This window comes from Oreochromis niloticus, unplaced genomic scaffold (genome assembly GCF_001858045.2).
Source record: "Oreochromis niloticus isolate F11D_XX unplaced genomic scaffold, O_niloticus_UMD_NMBU tig00006500_pilon, whole genome shotgun sequence".
Classification (NCBI taxonomy): domain Eukaryota; kingdom Metazoa; phylum Chordata; class Actinopteri; order Cichliformes; family Cichlidae; genus Oreochromis; species Oreochromis niloticus.
The window spans coordinates 1206-7458 of record NW_020328026.1 but is presented as its reverse complement, the minus strand read 5'-3'; the positions used below and the strand labels follow the sequence as shown (position 1 = coordinate 7458).

General features: G+C 40.0%; 2 long non-coding RNA genes across 2 annotated transcripts; both read left to right on the top strand.

Annotated features, from left to right (window-relative positions):
- The first annotated feature begins 2802 nt into the window (after positions 1-2802).
- Positions 2803-3753, top strand: LOC109198172 (uncharacterized). The gene is made up of 3 exons (XR_002059101.2): positions 2803-3111; positions 3299-3345; positions 3622-3753. It is a non-coding gene; the product is annotated as an uncharacterized LOC109198172 (long non-coding RNA).
- LOC109198171 (uncharacterized) lies at positions 3749-4228 on the top strand. The gene is made up of 3 exons (XR_002059100.1): positions 3749-3764; positions 3862-3938; positions 4161-4228. It is a non-coding gene; the product is annotated as an uncharacterized LOC109198171 (long non-coding RNA).
- Positions 4229-6253: the final 2025 nt, after the last annotated feature.

Here is a 6253-nt window from a genome sequence, read left to right as displayed (position 1 = left end):
TGGGCCACGAGGGACACCCGAATCATCGTTCAAATCCAGGTAAAAGGAGGATGCATTTGTGGGTCACATTTGGAGCAGCCTTTGTCGCCTGGCTGTCACGTAATCGGCTGTTAAAGGCAGCCTCCAAATCACAAAACAACCACAATGGACCAAAGTGCCTTACAGAAGATTAAATAGATAAAAACAAATAGAAAGAAAACCACAGAAAAGGAGAAGGATAAATAAAAAACATATAAATTACACATATTTAACAAACATGATTTCTTAGTTTGGAACATTTCTCAGTCACCTTGCAATCATGGGTTCTCAGTCACCTCGGGCACTTCCATTACAGAAGTACTAATTTTACCCTCCTGAAAATGTAGCTATAATTCAGGAAGGTAAAAAAATGGGAACAGTGATTTAATCTATTTGGATTTATCTTTTTAAGTTAAATATTTCTGTGCTTTCATCATCTTACAATCCGGTGATTGCAGCCATTCCCCAAATCTCTGTGAATGGTAACCATGTCCTTTGATCAATGATCATTGATCAATGATCATTCAAATTTGCATTGTAATGGTCAAGGAACTGACCTACCAACCCATTGTTCATTCAGTGGTGCTAGTTTGAGTCATTGTGCAAATGTACTGTTTATAAGGTTGGGGTAACATGCAGTCAGCTGAGACTGAAGAAGTCACTTGGAAGAGTGATGAAACGTTTCTCCCACTGAAAACATTACGTCCAGCTGAACAGAATCAACATTTTGGGATTCCCTTACCTGGTTGATTAAGCATGCATAAAGATATTTCTGTTCTAAAAAGGCTTTTGTGGAACATACAAAATAATATGACAGGACTTGAAGAAAAGTAACACATTTACTCTCATTTAGGCTGGATCAGATGAGTTTTCCACCTACCTTATGTCCTCATAACTGGTGGTAATGGACAGCATGTTGCCTTATCAGCACTGGGGTCTTTTGTTTGATAGTTCCACAGTGCCGTGATGAAGTACCATACCCCTCTGCTCTTTCCATTACAGGGAATGTCTAGAAAGCACAAACCTTTAATAATCACAGCTGAGATCATAAAGTGTAGTTATCCTTCCTTCCTTTCCTTCTGCCTTCCTCCCTTTCCTTCTTCATTCCTCTTAAGCACTTAAGGGTTGCTGGAGAGGGGTTGAAGACTATCCCAGCTGCCATAATGTAAAACTCAGGGTACACACTTGACAGTTCACCGCTCAGAATCACATTCCCAATAGATGATTGTAATTCCCCAAAGAATCGACAATTAACCTAAAAAGCGAGTTGTTGGACTGTGAGAGGAGCCGGAGCACCCTCAGAGAACACAATATGCAAACAGCAGCCAGCACATTTACATGCACAACCTTCTTGCATTGTGTATTGTTTTGTTTTTTTACGTTATAATTTAAAACAAATCCCTTAATTAAATTAGTGAGTTTAAGTAATGTATGAAATATTACTGCTATCTAAGTCCCAGATTTCAGTTTATCGGACATTAGCTACATTTAATAAGAAGATATGAGATCCAGTGCCCCCCCCCCCCCCCCCCCACACACACACACAAAACATGTTAAGGATTGTACATTAACATAAAACTGTTGTCCACACACACATATGAAGAGAGAGAGAGAGTATGCATAGTATGCAAACGGCTACCAAACAGCCATCATAATTCGTCATACAATGAGAACAGGACAAATCAACAATGACTAATTAATATTAAAATCTGTAACATAATGTATTGTTTGGAGTTTAGTCTGTTGCTGTTACTATTTTACCATTTCTTCTTGGGGCAACTGTAACCCACATTATTTCCTTAGGGATTAATAAAGTATTCTGATTCTGATTGTTTCAGGATGACCTGCCATTATCCAATGACACATCTGTTTACCTGTATCATTTGTTCGTTTCTTCTCCTCTTCTTTCTCTTTTTTCTAAACTGAGCACCTGATGGCTTTGAACTTTTCTTGTCCATCTTCCATTGGTTTTAATTTTGCACTCCAGTATGAACACCCATCCCTCAACCAGAGGATCACCACAACATAACCTAATAGACCTACACCTTAGTTCACAGATTAACTTGTCTAGGGTGTATTTCTGGGATTTCACACAACCCAGGATTCAAATCATGAATACATAATGGGCTTGGATTTACAACATTATGAATGAAATGTGCTCTCTTTGGAAGCAGCAGGTCTCCCTCCCCTTTCGACGGGTTATGTGTGAGACTTTAAATCATCAAACTGTAAATTATAAATTTTAATTGTTATTGATCCCGTTACGCCGAGTCCTAAAGTGTATATTTATTTTCTTACTCTACTATATTTATTGTTCGTTATTTGCACTGCTGTAACTGGAGCCTCGTCGTCTCGTCTCTCTATATACGGACTGTATGTAGCGGAGATGACAATAAAGTTTACTTTGACTTCAGCAGCGCGCAGGCGCACCGAGGGCTCTCGCGCTCAGTTTTCGTGTATAGAATTTCGAAAAACATCGGTGCAAATTATAAGTCTGTATCATAATGTCCGGTGTTTTCGTGTTTGTTGTTTTGTTTTTATTTTGTTTATTTTGTGAGTTGGTTATTAGATGCTGCTCCAGCCAGCCAGAGAATCCCCCGCCGCCCCGCCTCTCCTCCCTGTGCCGCAAGCAGCAGGCGCACCTCGCAACGGAGGGTGCCCTTACTCCCAGCAAATGGGCGATAGAAAACCGATCGGTGCCTATGCCATTCCCAATATGCGCTGGCTGCCGTCGGGGCAGCATGAGTACGAGCATTTTTTTTTTTTTTTCTTTGCCGATGCCCGTGATGCCGCCCCGGGCAACCGCCCGTGTCGCCCGTATCTAAAACCGCTACTGATGAGATCCAAATATATGCCAATGTCAACACATGTTCATGTTGATGAGGTTTACTGAACAAATTTGAATCATCACAACAACCAAAATGTTAGCAACACATTATAAAGTTTATTATTATCACTATGGTAACCATGTTTATGTTTGTTACCTGCTAACTCAAACACATTCTGTAGGTGTCACATTTTGAGGACTGTAAGTTCACACACTTTCAGACTTTTGCAAACCGGAGTTGGAGATTGCAGAGAGAAGGCGAAGTGGTTTGTAAAAACTTTACAAGTTCTACGGATTATTTGCTCAAACAGCAAAAGTGCAAACATGTTTGCTGGACTCTAAGAAGAAGAAAGGCACAGCCTGATTTGTCATGTTTTTTAATATTTAAAAAAAAAATGCTGTTTTTGTGCAGCAGTTCTTATTAAATCACATGCTGTTTGATTTATTGAACAGATAATAAAGGAGGATACTGTGGGTGTTGGAGAGGACCCACTGAAAAAGTACGATCTTTGCTCTCTGTCACATTTTACTATGTTTAAAATTATGTTTATGTATACATTTATAATACACATATAAACATGCATGCACAGTTTTCTCATTTGAAAGTAAATATTTGTCTGAATATTTGAGCTGAATCAGTTTTACTGTGTAAGTTGTAGATTTGTTCCCTCTGTGGAGTCCACAGCTTCATGCAGTCGGTTTAGCTGACTTTCTTGAGGCACTGAGGGCAGTTTGAGTGCATTACAGCAGACTGATCTTCTCTGTTATCTTTCCAGTGTGAGTGCACGAAAGGATCTCACAGATGAACATGTGGCCCTGACACTCCAGCCACCTCTTCTGCACCAGTCTCACCTCCAGCTGAGGCTCAGACGAACAAATCAAAGAAGGCTTCCTGGTGGCGCAGATGGCTTTTTGTGAGGTGAGTTTACCACTGCAGAGAATAAGCTCTGAACAAACAAACGGTGCAGGAATTTGTGCATCATTTGTTTTTAACTGGATTTATTTGTAACTGGCAGAAAAAGTCAAAGGTTTTTCCCAAAAATGAAGACAAGGCAGAAGACACGGTCGTGCCACCTTCTGAACCCCAACAGAGGTACGATATTATTTACTGTCTGAACAAGTTCTGCTGGTACTCCTTCCTTCTTGGATCATGAAGGAGAATCTTTTGTGTTTTGTCCAGTGTTAACCCCGTCAGCCAGTCTGAGGATGTTTTGGTCCTTTTACTGTGTTCCTATTAAAGCTGATTGATTGCTTTGTGTTTCTTCTCCTGTAATTTCATCACTGTGATTGCACTGTTTGTGTCTTTCTATAACAGTACCATCAGCACTGAAAAATGTGAAGTCAAGGACGTTGGTGTCCAGACAGAGGTTTCCTGCCCTCCAACTCGCTGCTGTTTTTCTGCACGGTACGTTCTACAGAGCCGAGTGTGACACGTGAACAGCTGTTATAGGAACATGTGGAGTCTGAATGTTAGGATTGACACTCAAATTCTCATTATGTCATCCATTTGGTTGAACTAACTGGTGATGTGTTCCTCAAAGAAAAAGGTGACCTTAGATGATGAGCCGCGTTGTCCTGAAGTCAATGAGAGAGATGAGCCACTTTCCAGGCCGTGTACCCCAGCAGGTCACGGTGGAGCCAGGGGCCATGCTAAGAGACCACGTCACACACTGCTGACTAACATACGATGACGAGTTCGTCAATGATGAGCAGCGGCAGAGAACAGCTTACCTGCTGTTCTATGAAAACAGGTGATTTCTCCATCAAACAGTTGGATTGTAAATGGTAAATGGTAAATGGCCAGTATTTGTTTAGTGCTTTACTAGTCCCTAAGGACCCAAAGCGCTTTACATCCATCCATTCACACACACATTCACACACTGGTGATGGCAAGCTACATTGTAGCCTCAGCCACCCTGGGGCGCACTGACAGAGGCGAGGCTGCCGAACACTGGCGCCACCGGGCCCTCTGACCCTGGATTGTGTTGGATCTGTCGTTTATATATGATTTTATTGTATGTATAGTACATAAGACTTTTATTTTATTTGTATCTTTTTATGTTTATGTTGTTTAGTGTACACTGAGGGCCGTGGGGCGTTGCAATTACAAATTCTGTGTATGACCTGTCCATATGTTTTTTGACAAAAGATGACTTTGAATTTGAGCATGTCCGTGCAAATACTCAGTTTTTTTCCTGTTAGAAAACAAGTGTGTTGCATTTATGCAGTGGTTACTATGGTGGCACTTTAGGTGCAAGTGTTGCAACCACTGTAAATGTGACACCGTCACCAAAAAATGTTATAAAATCAGAAGAAGAAAGAGAACTCTAATATGATAGCTACACACCAGCTGGACCATTATAACAACATCGCATCACATGAGTAACTTCACATGACAAGACTTCAAGGACTCCAAGAATGTTCATACAGTGAGGATAAATCATGTTTTTTATTATTTATTATGAAAAGACACAATATAGATACATAAAATGCAGCAGGAGCTCCAACAGCTAACATGTCAGTTAATTTGACACGTTGATTTATTTATAATTTCTTTTTCTCTCTTAGCTTTTCAGCTCCACATTTTTGCCATTTCTTCCACACTCAACTCTTTTCTACAAGGTGAGCGCACAGTGAAGGAAGGGGAGGCTGATGGCATTAGAGATTTGATTGGGCAATCTAGGGCCAGTTAGTTCTTCCCTTTGGTGAAAGCTGGCTCTTCAGTTCAGCATGGTACAGCTCCAAAGATTCTGCAACATCAACCCTCTGTCTGCTAATATTACATCACCTGGGCTGAGGCAGTCCAGGTAACAGTTTCTATTTTTGTTTTTAAACTTTAGATATAAACAAACAAGAAAGTAACATTTATCACTCCATCTCGATTCATTTTCATGTCATAAGTGTTAGCAACAGTTCTAGAAAGGAGAAGGTGGTCCAGTTTGCAGAAATGTATTACAATGTTCAACTACTGCACTGTAAAATCAGTAGTTCCCAGACTCAAAAAACTATGCAAACTCATTGCTCCGAAAAATTGAGTGCAGTTTACTTAAGATGATGTTAGGACAACTTCTTCACTGCAAGTATGCAGTACTAAGAATACAATTGTGGTAACCTATTATGATTCAAAATGAATAATTAACACACTATCTTGTAATGGTGTTAAAATCAGGACAACTTTTATTTTCGATGCAAAAAGTAAAAGAAAATCAGCAACATACTGGACACATATAATTGTCAATTAATTGTTTGTTGTTCGCTGACAATACATTATGTCATCATTTACAGAGATTGAAACTTTATTGATAATTTGTCCAGGTAAAAAATGCCCTCCCACAAATGTCATGTGACAACCTCATTGGCTTACAGAGTTTTGACATCACCCACATTTAGAATCTTACCACCACTTTG